This window comes from Schistocerca gregaria, chromosome 11 (genome assembly GCF_023897955.1).
Source record: "Schistocerca gregaria isolate iqSchGreg1 chromosome 11, iqSchGreg1.2, whole genome shotgun sequence".
NCBI classification, from domain to species: Eukaryota; Metazoa; Arthropoda; class Insecta; order Orthoptera; family Acrididae; genus Schistocerca; species Schistocerca gregaria.
This window is the reverse complement of record NC_064930.1, coordinates 10,437,997-10,456,952: the sequence shown is the minus strand read 5'-3', so window position 1 is coordinate 10,456,952 and position 18,956 is coordinate 10,437,997. Positions and strand designations below refer to the sequence as shown.

The window sequence follows — 18,956 nt, the reverse complement described above, 5'->3', positions numbered from 1 at the left end:
CGTATGGCGATCGACAAAAGTGGCCCAAGGGACACCAGCATCGCTAAACCTCGAATATCAAGGAACTTACATTTACCCTGATTGAGACGCGCTCCAGAGACACAATAGTATGCATCAACTGCCCCTTTCAACAATGTGATATCATCACGTTGACGGAGGAGAACAACGACATCGTCCGCGTACGCCTTAACCGTGAGCTTCCCACCAGAGAGGGTCATACCCTGAAGCTTGAAAGCAAGAGTCCGAAGCAGCGGTTCCAGGGACAATATGAATAGAGACATAGAGAGCGGACTACCCTGAGGTACCCCTCGGCGGATAGCAATGGGCGGCGTCAGCTGCCCATTGACTGACACCCGAGCAGTTATTCCCCTATACAAATTACCAAGAACACCACGTGATGAAGCGTTAAAACCTATTGTATCTAAAACACGATTTAAAAACACATGACTGACGTGATCAAAAGCCTTGTAAAAATCGAGGAAAGCAAAGGCACAATGAACGTTTGTAACCGCCGCAACCGAGACAACATCCCGATATTCGGCTACAGGGGTCAGAATAGATCTACCAGGAAAACAACATTGATGTGCCCCAATCACAGACCGAAGCAGAGAAGACAATCGACTATTGAACGCTCTAGCAGCTGTCTTGTAATCAAAGTTCAGCAATGTGAGCGGACGAAGATTGGCAGCAGATAAACGACCAGTGGACTTCGTTATTAAAACAATTTTCCCTACTTTAAAATCGGCTGGCACATCCATCCCCCTGACAATCTCATTTAAAATCTGCGTAAAAGTGCCACCCAAAAGAGGCCAAAAACGGAGATAAAATTCTTTAGGCAGGCCGTCTGGACCCGGCGATTTACCGGACGGAGAGCGAGCAATAAAACCGAAAACATCATCTACCTGGAACTCCCGGAGAAAGTCGCCGTTCGCGTCAGGCGTGATCGTCGCAGGAAGAGCCTCAAGGACATCATCAGAAAGTGACGCACCAGAATCATCGGCAGAATAGAGACTAGCGTAATACTGATGAAGAGCACGCGTCATATCCTCCTGTGCAATAAGCTGTCGTCCATCATCCACCATAAGAGAAGAGATGAAGGTGCGACGACGTCGAGTCTGATGCCGCAGCAGGTGGTACAAAGAAGTCAGTTCACCTTCAACAAGAGAGTGAGGTTTCGACTTTACTCGCAGACCATCCAACTGTCGTCGTTTGAGGGTCAAGAGCTTTGCTTTAATACGACGAACATCATGGATCCGCAGAGGAGAAGGACCCGCCGCATCATACAGTTCACGCAGGACAGAGTAGTAAAATTCATACGTGTTCTTAAAATCACGCGCCCTTGCGGCACAGTAAAAAATCAAAATCTGACGAATCTTGGGCTTGGCAAACGCAGTCCACCAAACGAGCAAGGAGGGGTAACGCGGGACAGAGTGAAAACATCGCTCCCACACGGCACTTACAACTTCATCAATGGCACTGTCGGCAAGGTGGGAAACATTTAACATCCACTGGGAACGATAAAGTCTTGCAGGTTGGTGACTAAGATTTACAGTTGCAGTAAAAGCACAATGGTCAGAAAAACTAGTAGGAATAACATCGACAGAAAGAATGTTATCACATAAAAAATCAGAGAAGTAGAATCTGTCGAGTCTACTGCATGAGGACGCGGTAAAAAACGTAAATTTCACCAGGGTGGGATATTTGTGTTCCCAAACATCACGCAGGTGCATCGTACGAACCAAGTCATGTAAATCTCGGCAATAATTAAAATTGGGGGACTGGTCTTCGGGGCGTAAAACACAATTAAAATCGCCTCCGAGCAGGAGACTCCGAGGACTCTTGCGCAAAAGATAAATAAGCTCTTCCTTATAAAAGCGCGATCGAGCCACAGTGCGACCCGAACCAGAGGGCGCATACAAAACAACTAGGCAGAGATCAAAAAGACGACAACCAATCCCACGGCCAGAGTCAAGGAATTCAATGTCAGTAACAGGAATACCTTCTCGAAAGAAAAGAGCAGTTCCTGTCGAATTTTCCGGTGCGACATTAAAAACAGTTTGAAATCCAGGGAGAGAGAGATCAGAAAACAATACTTCCTGCAAAAATACTACGTCCGCACAGGAGCCGTAGAGAAACTGCCGCAAAGAGGCAATGCAAACGTCGGACTCAATACGGTTAACATTTAAGGTAAGAAAGGTGTATGCTTGAACCATGGAGAGAAAAGCGAGAGAAGAAATCACCTACACCGACGCATCAACATCACAGTCCATAGCAGGGGAGACGGAGGCATCCGAGGGAAGAGGACTGCTACCCCCTTCCGCGGATCCCTTACGTTTCGGTTTTTTACGAACAGCATTGACGTTCGGCTGAACGCGCAACTTGCGTCGGCTGACGGGCAAGGAAGCGGCAGCCGCCGGTGACGTAGGAGGGTCAAGTTCTGTATCCGACACCACCCGCGCCGGTCCACAGTCAGGGTCCCGGGTCGCGGGGGAAACATCCGACGAAACGGACTGGTCTAAACCAATACTAGCTTCCGGCAAACATGGACTACACGGAGGCGAAACGTGAGCAGGAAGGTCTGAAGCTGCAAAGTTGGATGGAAGCGGAGCAGCTCCGCTGGCAGAGGTGTGGGGCAGCGAAGCAGGAAGTTGTTGCGACTAAACTTGTTGTGACAACGAAGTCGGTTCGGAAGGCGGCGCCAACAGGCCCGACCGACGAGCCGACTCGAGAGAAGCCACGTCGGAAGCCGGAGGGGCGTCAGCAGCCGCTACCGGAACAGCTACTTCAGGGGAACAGGGAGCATCTACACTACTCTGTGGCTCGGAGGATGTCCCTCTCTCGGATTGGGGCATCTTGGGGAGATCCTCATCCGTACTATTTCCATCTTGTGCGCGACGCCGTTTATTATTCAAAAGCGGCACACCCACCTGAGGAACAGACGGAACAACATCAGAATTGGCACGCAAAGGAGGAAATTCTGTGTCAGGGGCGTGCAAAACCTGCGGCGGGGCGCTATTACCACTGGACTGTTCGACACCAAGAGCAGAACCACCGGCAACGAGGTCAGCGACCGTTAACTTGCGACGCTGTTCGAGAGAATTTTTTAACACAAAAACCCTCCGCGGACAGTCGGCACGCACGTGGCCACTCTCATTACACAAGAAACAGGTGCCAACCTGACCACTATATGTTACATGGACACGATATCCACCGATCTGCAGGTGCGAGGGAATATACTGCTTCACGTGCATTTCGATGGAATGAATACACTGTAACACTGCAGGCGATATTGGCTGGACCAGCGTTCAAGGCGAATACTCTTAACATCACCATACTTGAGTAAACCTTCCTTACGATACACATTATCCACCTCCGGCGGAAGGTTGTAAACACGAACACTGGTGTACGTAATGGAAGCATTTGAAAGCAGTACGGTACTGACAGAATCATCCCGATGCCGAAAGAGAACCTCATGACCAAATTTGGAAATAATTTTATCAACCTGAAGGGGGTCCATAAATTTAACAAAGAAAACATAGAGTTCTGTATCAAAATAAGCAGTGTGCACCTGATCGGAATGGATGCCAAAGATATCTACTAACCAAACATGAATCTCAAGGGAACTAGGTTGCACGTGGCGGGTGGACTTGTCAAAAGCAAAACTAACTGTAGCCTGACGAGGAATAACCTGAGACTACATTTTCAAAAACTACGCGGTCTAAACCGCTACACAAAAAACACTGAAATACACACAGAAAGTAACACAAGGAACGAAACAACGACGGAGAAAAACTCACTAAAGGTACAACACTACACGTAAACAAACGATATCCCACTAAACGTAACGCTACGGCGGAGCGGAAGACTAGGCACGTCCACACTGCACGGCGTCTGAAGCGGAACTGGACTAATATTTGCATCTATGGCGACGCATTACTGCTTGGCTACACATCTGACACGTAGCCGATGTTCTCTCCAAACAAAACCACCTGCAATTCAGAACATGACTTTCACACATGTCTACAAAATCACCTTCACCTTCAAATACAGTTTTCTTGCGACTGATGGAGACGTAGGCAAATTTTAAAGTTGCTATTTCCATTACATCACGGTAATCACAAAATCGGTAATTTACATCTGCAGCGGAGAAAAATTCCGTTCCGCCCAGTGTAGGGCTCGAACCCACGACCCTGTGATTAAGAGTCTCATGCTCTACCGACTGAGCTAGCCGTGCTACCTCGTTGGATACCTGCTGGGTAGCAGATCACGCAGTACTCGTTTGGGTTGGTTGGTCCCATACAGAATCTCTCCATGCTGCCTAATGTTTTCCTAACGTCACACTCGTCACGTACTACACTTTTATTTCATTATCATTTCTGAGAGGTAAAGGAATTGCATGACAATCTGCAGAGCTAGCGGCGTCAAATTTAAGACACATACTTTACGTGACTCAAAAGCCGAACGAGTTACTTTCCGACGTTGTTTTAGATGTGCAAGTGCCAGTCAAAACTCGCGGTGAGGGAACTCTGCCGACCATTTCGCTAGTTAACACCGGTCTTGTTGTGTGTGTTTCAAGCTCAAGACCATCTCCAAGCACAAAATGGTCAACAGCAACATTCAGACGGTTTCGTACTGCACAATTGCTACATTAAAACGGTATGTTTCTTTTTCAGAACTGGAAAAACACGACCGTGACAGGATTCGAACCTGCAATCTTCGGATCTGAAGTCCGACGCCTTATCCATTTTTTTTTAATTCTCTTTTCTCTATTTTCTCCAAGCAAAAAATGGTCAGCAGCAACATTCAGACGGTTTCGTACTGCTCAATTGCTACATTAAAACGGTATGTTTCTTTTTCAGAACTGGAAAAACACGACCGTGACAGGATTCGAACCTGCAATCTTCGGATCCGAAGTCCGACGCCTTATCCATTAGGCCACACGGTCACTGACGACGAAGTATAACTTATATACGACTCATCTCGAAACGCTCACACCCCTTGAGGAATTGTGTTTTCGTTCCACACAGCAGGTGCTCCTTACTCTTTCCCACCCATTCGTTACATTCAACCTCTTACGAGACCGACCAAATATAGACAGGCAAACAAGACCACACACTTTTTGCATTCGGAATCGAAAGCAGGGTGTCCCTCGCCGCATTTGCTACGATGGCCATTTGCTGCTTCTGCAGAAGCGCCGGCGCCGGCGACGACGACGACGACAGGCTCTGAGATTTGTGGGAAACACATCTGTAAAAAGTAGTTCAGACTGCCTCGTCCCACCTCATGCTGTACCGCTTTGGCAAATGCTTTATCTGCGCCATTCGCCTTAATCACATCTGAGAGTAATTCTTAATAAAACGCCTCTCGCTAATTGTTCGTCATCACAGATACTGTTTGCTATACGGCCATGACGCGCAACTGATTTCCAAAAAATCGTCTTCCTCCTGTGAGGATGGATCTCACGACGCCTGGTTTACTAGACCAGTGCTCTACCACTGAGCTAAACAGGCGCGGCCTAGCGGAACTTTTGCCTACTTCGTACGTACGGTCGTCTGAATCATCAGACTTCAGCTGACAACACTTCATATTTTGGACTAATATTTGCAGCTATGGCGACCCATTACTGCTTGGCTACACATCTGACACGTAGCCCATGTTCTCTCCAAACAAAACCACCTGCACTTCAGAACATGACTTTCACACATGTCTACAAAATCATCTTCACCTTCAAATACAGTTTTCCTGCGACTGATGGAGACGTAGGCAAATTTTAAAGTTGCTATTTCCATTACATCACGTTAATCAGAAAATCGGTAATTTACATCTGCAGTGGAGAAAAATTCCGTTCCGCCCAGCGTAGGGATCGAACCCACGACCCTGTGATTAAGAGTCTCATGCTCTACCGACTGAGCTAGCCGTGCTGCCTCGTTGGATACCTGCTGGGTAGCAGATCATGCAGTACTCGTTTGGGTTGGTTGGTCCCATACAGAATCTCTCCATGCTGCCTAATGTTTTCCTAACGTCACACTCGTCACGTACTTCACTTTTATTTCATTATCATTTCTGAGAGGTAAAGGAATTGCATGACAATCTGCAGAGCTAGCGGCGTCAAAATTAAGACACATACTTTACGTGACTCAAAAGCCGAACGAGTTACTTTCCGACGTTGTTTTAGATGTGCAAGTGCCAGTCAAAACTCGCGGTGAGGGCACTCTGCCGACCATTTCGCTAGTTAACACCGGTCTTGTTGTGTGTGTTTCAAGCTCAAGACCATCTCCAAGCACAAAATGGCCAACAGCAACATTCAGACTGTTTCGTACTGCACAATTGCTACATTAAAACGGTATGTTTCTTTTTCAGAATTGGAAAAACACGACCGTGACAGGATTCGAACCTGCAATCTTCGGATCCGAAGTCCGACGCCTTATCCATTAGGCCACACGGTCACTGACGACGAAGTATAACTTATATACGACTGATCTCGAAACGCTCACACCCCTTGAGGAATTGTGTTTTCGTTCCACACAGCAGGTGCTCCTTACTCTTTCCCACCCATTCGTTACATTCAACCTCTTACGAGACCGACCAAATATAGACAGGCAAACAAGACCACACACTTTGCGCATTCGGAATCGAAAGCAGGGTGTCCCTCGCCGCATTTGCTACGATGGCCGTTTGCTGCTTCTGCAGAAGCGCCGGCGGCGGCGACGACGACGACGACAGGCTCTGAGATTTGTGGGAAACACATCTGTAAAAAGTAGTTCAGACTGCCTCGTCCCACCTCATGCTGTACCGCTTTGGCAAATGCTTTATCTGCGCCATTCGCCTTAATCACATCTGAGAGTAATTCTTAATAAAACGCCTCTCGCTAATTGTTCGTCATCACAGATACTGTTTGCTATACGGCCATGACGCGCAACTGATTTCCAAAAAATCGTCTTCCTCCTGTGAGGATGGATCTCACGAACCCTGGTTTACCAGACCAATTCTCTACCACTGAGCTAAAGAGGCGCCGCCTAGCGGCACTTTTGCGTACTTCGTCCGTACGGTCGTCTGAATCATCAGACTTCAGCTGACAACACTTCATATTTTGGACTAATATTTGCAGCTATGGCGACCCATTACTGCTTGGCTACACATCTGACACGTAGCCGATGTTCTCTCCAAACAAAACCACCTGCACTTCAGAACATGACTTTCACACATGTCTACAAAATCACCTTCACCTTCAAATACAGTTTTCTTGCGACTGATTGAGACGTAGGCAAATTTTAAAGTTGCTATTTCCATTACATCACGTTAATCAGAAAATCGGTATATTACATCTGCAGCAGAAAATAATTCAGTTCCGCCCAGCGTAGGGCTCGAACCCACGACCCTGTGAATAAGAGTATCATGCTCTACCGACTGAGCTAGCCGTGCTGCCTCGTTGGATACCTGCTGGGTAGCAGATCACACAGTTGGTTGGTCCCATACAGAATCTCTCCATGCTGCCTAATGTTTTCCTAACGTCACACTCGTCACGTACTTCACTTTAATTTCATAATCATTTCTGAGAGGTAAAGGAATTGCATGAAAATCTGCAGAGCTAGCGGCGTCAAAATTAACACACATACTTGATGTGACTCAAAAGCCGAATGAGTTACTTTCCGACGTTGTTTTAGATGTGCCAGTGCCAGTCAAAACTCGCGCTGGGGGCACTCTGACGACCATTTCGCTAGTTAACACCGGTCTTGTTGTGTGTGTTTCAAGCTCAACACCATCTGCAAGCACAAAATGGTCAACAGCAACATTCAGACGGTTTCGTACTGCTCAATTGCTACATTAAAACGGTATGTTTCTTTTTCAGAACTGGAAAAACACGACTGGGACTGGATTCGAACCTGCCATCTTCGGATCCGAAGCCCGACGCCTTATCCATTAGGCCACACGGTCATTGACGACCAACTATAACTTATATACGATTCATCTCGAAACGCTCACACCCCCTGAGGAATTGTGTTTTCGTTCCACACAGCCGCTGCCCCTTACTCGTTCCCACCCATTCGTTACATTCAACATCTTACGAGACCGACCAAACATAGACAGGAAAGCAAGACCACACACTTTGAGCATTCGGAATCGATGGCAGGGTGTCCCTCGCCGCATTTGCTACGATGGCAATTTGCTACTACTGCAGAAGCGGCGGCCGCGACGACGATGACGACGACGACGACGACGACGACCTCGAGAGGCTCAGAGATTTGCGAGAAAAACATCTATAAAATGTAATTCTGACTGCCTCGTCCCACCTTATGCCGTACCGCTTTGGCAAATGCTTTATCTGCGCCATTCGCCTTAATCACATCTGAGAGTAATTCTTAATAAAACGCCTGTCGCTAATTGTTCGTCATCACAGATACTGTTTGCTATACGGCCATGACGCGCAACTGATTTCCAAAATTCGTCTTCCTCCTGTGAGGATGGAACTCACGACCCCTGGTTTGCTTAGGCAGTGCACTACCACTTTTTTTTTGTGAAAATTAGGGCCTGTCCAGGATTTGAACCCGGGACCTCCTGCACCCAAAGCAGGAATCATACCTTTTTTTTTTCGGGCCTCCATCCACCCCTTCTAGCCCGTCCTCACGCTCGCCAAATTGCCTTCATCGGCTCGGCTTCTCCGCCATAAAAAAAGTCACCGTTTATATTAAATAATATTCGTGTGACAGTTTAATGCTCTTCAGTATGCATTTGGATAGTTGGTTAAAACACTATATTGCATGTGGGGATTAAACAAATTAACTCTTTTGCGAGAATGTGAGTAACTCATCACAACGTCCAAGGAAGACTGCATATGTGAAAATAAACTGGAGGGTGCTGGAGTCTTCCGCAGCATGAAGGAACAAATCTTCTCCTCCTCTTTTATGGGAGATTCAAACATAAAAGAAACACGTCTTTCGTGCATATAAACGAATCTCCCTAAATAAGTAAGAAAAGAATAATTGTAATGTGAGTATTAGATCTCCGAAATTCCACGGGGTTCCTGTAGAACAGTCTCGTAATGCTGTCGACAGGACAGGCATCGCCCCCCAAAGTGTCACCACTGTCGGGGCGGTCCGTCGCATATTCGTGACCGTTCGATTCCCGCAATCCGGATCCTAATTGCGGCCATTATAATGCTGAAGGGGCCATCCTGCATTAGTTTCGTACTGCAGACGTCGCCCTGGATGAATATCTCTCTACGTTAATGTTCGGAGTAGGAAAGACGCATACTTTTCTCTATATTTGTCTATTCTTTGAAGTTTCTGGTGTTGAGTTAGTAGGTATAACCAATAGTCTTCTTTATTTTTTTCTGGCGCCGATAATATATAATACACCGTCTGACCTTGAAGCCAATTGACTGCTCGTCGTTTTGAGGGGGGGGGGGGGGTTTATGGAACGGCATCGGGAGTGAGGAGTCCAGCTGGAGTAATCATCCTAGGTGCAGTACGCAGCATACTTGAGAGCTTCCGCGCAAAGAGAATCCAGATGTCCTTCACATCGTCGCATAGAAAGCGATGTTCAATGGTATCTAGTAAAGTACAGTGAACGCAATTCGGAGTGTCGGACAAGTCAATCATGTGTAGCTTTGAATTTGTCGGTATGATCCTATTGACCGCCATGTACCACGTAGACCGCACCTGCGATGGTGAGTGTGCGTCGTGAATGTTTTCCCAGATCTTTGCCCAATTGCAGTCTTTATACTTTACTTCTATTCTGTTCCGCGATTTACTGTCCGTCAGGCAGCTGTAAGGAGCTCTGACCCTGTAAAGATCATTCTCAGGTATGGTGCATTGAACATAGCTGTAGTCTAGGAAAAAATTACTAAAGTGGCATAATGCAGTCGGGATGTGACTTACGTTGACAGGAGGCGTCATGCTGGCTAGTGCGATTTCATGGAGAAGAAGGGCCGTTAAGGAATGTGTTGTTCGTTGCCATTGTTTATACACGTTGCTGATATATAATGCTTTCGCTTTGTGGTAAACATCAGTCAGATTGAGGCCGCCCTTTCCCATGGGGTGCGTCAAGGTTTCAAATGCGACTTTGAAAATTTGTCCCCTACTGACAAAGTGGCCGAGCGCCGCAAGCATGCGTTGTGCTATGACTTTTGGTATTGGGAGGATTTGCGCAACATAATTGACTTTTGAAACGATGTAAGTATTGACTAAAAGCACTCTTTGTATGGCGTTGAGATTTCGCAAATGATGTTGCCGTATGCCGGCCCGAATTTGTGCCAACAATCTCCTATAGTTAAGAGCAGCCGTGCAGCGGATGCTGCGCGTGTATTCAATGCCGAGACATTTAAAAGTTGCCATCCTTTTTAGTGAACTGCTATTGACAAGTTCTAGTCCCCTACCAAGTGCCATAACGCCAGACTTTTTACAGTTGACTTTCGCTCCTGAGGCGGCTTCATAAGTGTTTATCAGCTGAAACGCGCGTTTTAAGTCTTCAACTTTCGTCACCACGAAACTGACGTCATCCGCAAATGCCTGGAAGACAATCTTCTGGCCATGTATACGTAATCCCGGAAGGTCTTGCGTCAGGGAGAACAGCAAGGGTTCAAGAGCAACTGCAAACAAAGCCATTGACATCGGGCAACCTTGTCGGACCGACCTAGTGATGGAAATAGGTTTACTTAGTTGTCCGTTGAGACAGATCTTGGATGTTCCGTTTCTCAGCAGGAGTGTAACAGTGTCAATAACTTTCCGTGGAAAATTCATTGCTGCCATCGCGCACAGAAGATATGAGTGACTGACTTTATCGAATGCTTTTTCAAAATCTAGCGAGACTAGAGCGCATCGGATGTCACAAGCGGCGGCTGTAGCTATGATATCTCTATATTCGCTTAACGTCTGCTGGATGTTTCTAGTTTTCCCAACGCTCGTTTGATAGGCCCCCGTGACAGTACTGAGTACCGCACTGAATCGCTGCATCATGACCCATGCGAATATCTTATAATCCATATTAAGTAATGTAATCGGTCGGAGATTGTCGACTGTCTTGCCCGCTGGGGTTTTGGGGACCAATACCACTATGCCCTCACAGTATTCCCTTAGGATATCATCTCCAGCGTTTAGGATATCATTACAGACCATGGTCATCTTTGGAACTAAATGGTGACGAAAAGTTCTATAAAACTCGGCCGGTAATCCGTCGGGGCCAGGCGATTTATTCTGTGGGCTCCCTCGAATGGGGTCCGCTACTTCATCGTCAGTTATTACTGCAGCGAGGACGTCTGCTTCTTCCGTGCTCAATGTCGCAAAACGGCGTGCCATGAGGGCTTGCTGCGCCGCTATATCCACCGGGTGTTCCGTTAACTGTGCTGTGAAATGTTTATAAATCTCGTCTCGTATGTTGCACTGGTGGTGTAAGTGTCGACCATCTGCAGTGTGCAGTTCTGTCAATATCTTTCTGTGCCCCCTTTTCTGTTCGCGAATAACATGATACATTGATGTCGTTTCGTCCTGTATGGCGTTTTGCAGACATGTCCTGACTTTACAGCCTTCCAATTGCTTCCGTTTGAGGGTTAAAATCGTAGCCGTTATTCGTTTAATATGCATACGATTTGCTGTTACCGTTGCATCTTCTCGATATAAATCCCTTAAACACTGAAAGTGAAATTCCAGGGTTTGCTTCTGCCAGGCACATCGATCTCTGTAATAATTCTTCATCGCTTTTGTTTAGGCGGGTTTTGCACATTTTACCCACCACGTAAAGGCAGAGTCGTATGCGGGAAACTTTCGTTCGCATTCTGCCCACGTGTTGCGGAAGACTGTGTGACACTCGGGTTCTGTTAAATGCGCTACATTTAGTTTCCAGGTCCCCTTGCCCTGTACGTCCCTTGTTTGGCTAAATTGACGGTACATAAATATGCCACATGATCTGTAAAGACAGTCGGCCATAGCTCTGCCTGCAAAACATGTTCACTCATATTTGCTGATGCGTAGATTCTATCGACGCGGCTAGCTGAGTGACCAGCAACGAATGTGAATCCGGGCCTGTCACCGTGTCTATGCTCCCATGTGTCTATTAAATTTAACTCTTCAATGATGGCGCGAAGCTCGGCGGACGGATTGAAATTTAGTGTCTGGTCTTTGGGACTGAGTACACAGTTAAAATCACCAGCGAATATAAGTTGGTCTGAAGGTGGTGTGAAAAGTGGCACAATGCCATCTTTAAAAAACTCTGCTCTTTGTCGTCGTCTCCCAGAACCGGAAGGGGCGTAGAGATTAATAAATCTGGTAGTATCGATAGTAGTCGCTATACCTCTGCTATTCGCCAGGCGTTCGATATGTGACATCACTATCCCTTCCTTAGCCATGATCGCGGTCCCTAGTTCAGTACCATTTCCAGGATTAACGACGGCATTGTAACCTGTGATACGGTCAAGGTTAATATTGGTCACTTCCTGCAGCATAATGAGATCAATATCAGCGGCATAGAGAAAATCTTGAAGGTTTTTTAAGTTGAGAGGGCTACTGATCTTATTGATGTTCAATGTCGCAATGCGGTAAGCTTGCAAGGACGTCATGAGAACAGAGGTCTAGGTGACAATATGCCTACTATTGATGTTCATGGCGAACATCATCTAAAAGAAGTCCGCGTCATCAGCCACTGCACCGACGCCGGCGGTAGCCGTGTGTTGCTGGTGGGACACACCTGCTTGAGCTTCTGATGACGGATTCTCTATACCGCGCCGATCCCGTACTAAATCTTCTTCCCGACCACCCTCTTCAACGTCATCTGACCAATCGCACACGAACTTGTCTGGGTTCATATCGCAATCCGAGAGCTTGGAACATTCAGGCATAGGGTTCGGATCCAATGAATCGGCCACCGCAGGGTCCCCTGAGGGCGATCGTCCGTGATCAGTGACCGATTCTTCCGTCCGAGATTTTTTTGCCGTTTTGCTGGTTGCCGACGACGATGGGTCAGTTACTTCAGGCAGTTTCTGTCTGACGTAGTTCGCCTTTTCACGCAATATTGGCGCCTTTGCTTCTGCCCCTTGATGTGCTAGCCGGCGTTTCTTCTGAGATTTGGGAGACCGCGGGGGCTGGTGGCCAGCCATCTCGTTCGAGTTCGACTCCATCCGGTCCACGTCGGACTTGTCGTCTCGAAACGGTACGCCCGCCGGAATACTTTCGGTGTCCGGTGGGTGCCCCATCTGCGAGTGAGTATTGCCCTCCTTCTGGGTGTGTGAAGAAGGAACATTCGGTACATCGTTCGCTTCCATCGGTGTCGCGCCTTCGTGCACTGCGTGCAAACCCTCTAGCGAAACATCTAAACTAGGTTCCGAGGTGACATTAGCCCGAGCGGCGGCGACGTATGATAATGGCAACGTAGACGTCGGGCCGCGCAACTCACGCTCACCGGCCGGTATTTGCGCCACGCGTCATTGGACACACTGAGCACAGATATGTTCTGTGGACCCACATCCCGCACAAGTTCTAGGCTGCCCGTCATAAATCACTATGGCCCTGTAGCCACACACAGTGATGTAGGACGGAATGTGCTTTAACATATCTATCTTCACCTGACGGACACCGTTTAGCACTGGGAAAATATGTATGGTCTACCACTTTTCTGCCGTATTGCTGATGACTGTTCCATATTCCCTCAATTTGGCATTAATCTGGTCAGCGGAAATTTCAAAGGGTAATTCAAATATGCGAACAGTTTTCACTCCGAGACCAGCAAGCGAAATTCTGACATCACCAACATTGCCGACAGAATGGTTGAACTTCAACACTCCTCCACAAGATTGAACGACCTGCTCGCATTTCTCGGGATTCAACAATTTGAGGTACACCGCACTGCTGAAGATAGACAGGTGAATGCCAATCATATCATCAATAGTTATTTTCATGACGTCTCTAATAAATAACTCAACCTCAAAGGATTTGGGTCGTGCATAATGAGGGTCAAAACTCAATTTCAACGTGTCTTTCCGTATAAGTTGATCCATTATAGTCGAATGCAATTCATCACGCCACAATAAAACTACGTAGGAATGCGCACACTCACCAAACAGCACGCGACCGCCACAGGAGAGAGCGAAAACAACCCTCGTCCGACCGCCAAGGCCGCTGCAAGCTGACTGCGCCCAAAGAGCTAAAGAGGCGCGGCGTAGCGGAACTTCTGAGTACTTCGTCCGTACGGTCGTCTGAATCATCAGACTTCAGCTGACAACACTTAATACTTTCGACTAATATTTGCCGCTATAGCGACCCACTACTGCTTGGCTACACATCTGACACGTAGCCGATGTTCTCTCCAAACAAAACCACCTGCACTTCAGAACATGACTTTCACACATGTCTACAAAATCACCTTCACCTTCAAATACAGTTTCCTTGCGACTGATGGAGACGTAGGCAAATTTTAAAGTTGCTATTTCCATTACATCACGTTAATCAGAAATTCGGTAATTTACATCTGCAGCAGAAAAAAATTCTGTTCCGCCCAGTGTAGGGCTCGAACCCACGACCCTGTGAATAAGAGTCTCATGCTCTACCGACTGAGATAGCCGTGCTGCCTCGATGGATACCTGCAGGTTATCAGATCACACAGTACTCGTTTGGGTTGGTTGGTCCCATACAGAATCTCTCCATGCTGCCTAATGTTTTCCTAACGTCACACTCGTCACGTACTTCACTTTTATTTCATAATCATTTCTGAGAGGTAAAGGAATAGCATGACAATCTGCAGAGCTAGCGGCGTCAAAATTAACACACATACTTGACGTGACTCAAAAGCCGAACGAGTTACTTTCCGACGTTGTTTTAGATGTGCAAGTGCCAGTCAGACCTCGCGGTGAGGGCACTCTGCCGACCATTTCGCTAGTTAACACCGGTCTTGTTGTGTGTGTTTCAAGCTCAAGACCATCTCCAAGCACAAAATGGTCAACAGCAACATTCAGACTATTTTGTACTGCTCAATTGCTACATTAAAACGGTATGTTTCTTTTTCAGAACTGGAGAAACACGACCGTGACAGGATTCGAACCTGCAATCTTCGGATCCGAAGTCCGACGCCTGATCCATTAGGCCACACGGTCACTGACGACCAAGTATAGTTATATACGACTCATCTCGAAACGCTCACACCCCCTGAGGAATTGTGTTTTCGTTCCACACAGCCGCTGCCCCTTACTCTTTCCCACCCATTCGTTACATTCAACCTCTTAAGAGACCGACGAAACATAGACAGGAAAACAAGACCACACACTTTGCGCATTCGGAATCGATGGCAGGGTGTCCCTCGCCGCATTTGCTACGATGGCCATTTGCTACATCTGCAGAAGCGGCGGCGGCGACGACGACGACGACGACGACGACGACGACGACGACCGCGAGAGGCTCAGACATTTGTGAGAAATACATCTATAAAATGTAATTCAGGCTGCCTCGTCCCATCTTATGCCGTACTTTTTTTTCCCTTATTGTTATTTTAAACCTATACATAGGTAGGCCAGCAGCGGCGTAACTAAGCCGCTCTTCGGCCACAGACATGAACATAGTACAAGCAGTAATAGACACACAGAGACATTGAGGTTAAAAAACAGTAGACAAAACAGAGTAAAATAACAGAAGCCGTTCACTGTGGAGCAGTCAAGTTAAAAGTGATTCACACAGCACATAACGGAGAGATACAAAGTAGCACATGTGAACGATGGAGCACGGAACAAGAGACACGGATCACTAGCGGGACGTCAGAACACATAAGCACTGCAGTGACAATCTTCGGCCGTTGGTGATGTACTTGTCACACGAGTAAGGCCGGGGACCTGCCAGAGGGAAGGGGCGAGGGTAGGAGGGAATGGGGGAGGGGTTGATGCCAATGGGGAGAGGATGGGTGAGGGAGGGGTGGTGTGCGGAAGCCCAGGGAGAGGGGGAGGGGAGGGAAGGAGGGAAGGAGAGAAGGGAGAGAGGGTGCCCACAGGATAAGGAGAAGAGAGGGAAGGCAAGGCTCAAAGTTGGTAGGAGGGGTAAATGGAGGGGAGGAGGGCATTATCTGGGAGGGGGAGTTGGCGGAAGCCACCTTGGGAGAGGGTGTGGAGAGAGTGAAGATGGAGAGCAGGTGGGATACAGGAGTACAGGCGCGACAGCGGGTTGGGGTGGGAGAGGATGGGAGAGACAAGCGGGTGGGGAGGATCAAGCTTGTGGGAGGTGTAGAGGATCCGTATCTGTTCGAGGAAAAGGAGGAGGTGTGGGAAGGGGATGAGGTCATAGAGGACCCGCGTGGGGGAAGGGAGGCTGATGCGATAGGCGAGGCGGAGTGCATGGCGTTCAAGGATTTGAGGGGATTGGTAAAAGGTAGGAGGGGCGGAGATCAAGGCGGGATGGGCATAACAAAGGATAGGACGGATGAGGGATTTATAGGTGTGGAGGACGGTGGACGGGTCCAGACCCCATGTGCGGCCAGAGAGGAGCTTGAGGAGGCAGAGTCGGGAGCGTGCCTTGGCTTGGATTGTCTGGAGATGAGGGGTCCAGGAGAGGTGACGATCAAGAGTGACGCCAAGGTACTTGAGGGTGGGGGTGAGGTTAATAGGACGGCCATAAATGGTAAGATAGAAATCAAGGAGACGGAAGGGGTGGTTTTGCCTACGATGATTGCCTGGGTCTTGGAAGGATTGACCTTGAGCAACCACTGGTTACACCAAGAGGTGAACTGGTCAAGATGGGATTGGAGAAGGTGCTGGGAGCGTTGCAGGGTGGGGGCGAGGGCTAGGAAGGCGGTGTCATCGGCGTACTGGAGACGGTGTAGGGGGGGGGGGGGGTGCAGGCGGAGGCACGTCCGCCGTATAAAGAAGGTAAAGAAGAGGGGAAAGGACGGAGCCTTGGGGCACACCGGCGGAGGGGTAGAAGGTGTAGGAATCCGTGTTGTGGATGGTGACATAGGAAGGACGGTGGGAAATGAAGGAGGCGATCAGACGGACGTAGTTTATGGGAAGGGCAAAGGTTTGGAGCTTGAAGAGGAGACCAGAATGCCATACACGGTCATATGCGCGTTTAAGGTCGAGGGAGAGGAAGATGGCAGAGCGACGGGAGTTGAGTTGTCCTGAGAGGAGGTGAGTGAGGTGAAGGAGAAGGTCATCGGCAGAGAAGGATGGCCGAAAGCCACATTGGGTGGAGGGAAGTAAACAGTGCTGGTGGAGGTGCTGGTGGATGCGGCGTGTAAGAATGGACTCCAGGACCTTGCTGAAGACCGAGGTAAGGCTTATAGGACGGTAGGAGGAGAAAGCAGAAGGTGGTTTATCAGGTTTGAGGAACATTAGGATCCGGGAGGTTTTCCACAGGTCGGGGTAGAAGCCGGTGGACAAGACCACAGTGTACAGTCTGGCCAGGGTGGAGAGGAAGGAGGCGGGAGCTTCACAGAGGTGACGGAAAGTAACACGGTCGTGACCAGGAGTGGTATTGCGTTTGGTGTGGAGTATAGCTAGGATGTCTTGAGTAGTGATAGGGGTATTGAGTTCGGTGTGTGTAATGTTGTCCAAGTATTGGAAGCCAGGAGCGAGTGGAGGGACAGAGGTGTCAGTTCGATCACGGACATCGGGGAAGAGGGAATAATCGAACTGGGGATCGTCAGGGACAGTAAAGATATCCGTGAGGTAGGAGGCAAAATGGTTGGCCTTACTAAGGTTGTCAGGAAAGGGACGGTCATTATGGAGTTAAGAGGTAGGGTAGCATTAAGACGGGTGCATGTCTGTCGCTAGTCCCGGCGTTTCTTAGCCGCGAGCAAGTTCCGGATGTGTCTCTGGAGTTGCCGGTGGCGTCGTAGTTTGTCCCGGTCACGCGTGTGAAGGAAGGCACAGTAAAGATGACGGGATTCTCGAAGGAGGAGAATGGCCTGTGGGGGTAAAGTGGGACGGTGCGGGTGGACAGCGACAGTAGGGATGTGGGCCTCCACGTCCTCAGACAAGGTCTGCTGGAGAAAGGACGCGGCATGGGTGATGTCATCAGGTTGGTGGTAGGTGAGGGGGTGGCTATCGACTCGGGCAGTAAGGGTATTCCGGTAGGCATTCCAGTCGGCACGGGAGTAATCATGGACATACTTGGGGGGTGGGTCAAGGCGATGGTCGGGACGGGGGCGACGACCGTCAGATATGGTAAGGAGGACAGGGAGATGGTCACTGCCAATAGGATCAAGGACATCCACCGCTATGCGGCCAAGGAGGTTGGGGGAGGCCAGGACAACATCGGGAGTGGTATTGGATTCAGGGCGGGTGTGTTGGGGAAGAGGAAGGACATCTCCTTGCAGGGTGGCGAGGAACCGATGCCACCGCCGTAGCTGGGCAGCGGAGCGACTATGGATGTTAAGGTCGGCGGCAATCACGTAGGAGGAGAAGGTACGGTCAATGTGGGAGAGGAAGTCGAAGGGAATAGGGGCAGTGGAGCGGACATAAATGGTGGCACAGGTAATGGTGAGGCCGGGGAAGAAGAGGCTGAGGATCAGATGTTCTATGGGGTCAGGAGGCAGGGGTTGGAGCCGAACAGGGATCTGGCGGTGGTGGCCAATGGCGACTCCACCACGCGCTATTGGGAGGGGATTGTCGGAGCGATGAAGGAGGTAGGGGGAGGTGGGGATGGTTATGTGGGGCTGGAGAAAGGTTTCGTTCAGGAGGAAGGCAGCAACGCGGTGGGTCGTGAGTGTATGCAGAAGGAGGTTCTTGTTGACAGGAAGGGAGCGGATGTTATTGAACAAGATACGGTGCTGTCGCGCCAGGACGGGAATTTAGACGAGGGTGTCAAGATGGGAGAAGGTGAAGTGGGCCTGGTTATGGGAGTAGGTGGCATAGGTATTGAGATGGAACACGGAGCGTGCGGCGAGGGATATCTGCTGGAGGGTGTGGGGGCGCTGAAAAGGATGGACGTTTTGGAGGAGAATGGTGACAAAGCGGATGATGTCCTCAGCAGTGGGGGGGGGGGGGGGGACAA

At 48.9% G+C, this 18,956-nt stretch overlaps 5 non-coding genes across 5 annotated transcripts; all 5 read right to left on the bottom strand.

Moving 5' to 3' along the window:
* Positions 1 to 4,161: 4,161 nt before the first annotated feature.
* On the bottom strand, positions 4,162 to 4,234 carry Trnak-cuu (transfer RNA lysine (anticodon CUU)). The gene has a single exon. It is a non-coding gene; the product is annotated as a tRNA-Lys (tRNA).
* Positions 4,235 to 4,872: 638 nt separating this feature from the next.
* On the bottom strand, positions 4,873 to 4,945 carry Trnar-ucg (transfer RNA arginine (anticodon UCG)). The gene has a single exon. It is a non-coding gene; the product is annotated as a tRNA-Arg (tRNA).
* A 903-nt stretch (positions 4,946 to 5,848) lies between these two features.
* Trnak-cuu (transfer RNA lysine (anticodon CUU)) lies at positions 5,849 to 5,921 on the bottom strand. The gene has a single exon. It is a non-coding gene; the product is annotated as a tRNA-Lys (tRNA).
* A 452-nt stretch (positions 5,922 to 6,373) lies between these two features.
* On the bottom strand, positions 6,374 to 6,446 carry Trnar-ucg (transfer RNA arginine (anticodon UCG)). Its single transcript has one exon. It is a non-coding gene; the product is annotated as a tRNA-Arg (tRNA).
* Positions 6,447 to 15,003: 8,557 nt separating this feature from the next.
* Positions 15,004 to 15,076, bottom strand: Trnar-ucg (transfer RNA arginine (anticodon UCG)). The gene has a single exon. It is a non-coding gene; the product is annotated as a tRNA-Arg (tRNA).
* Positions 15,077 to 18,956: the final 3,880 nt, after the last annotated feature.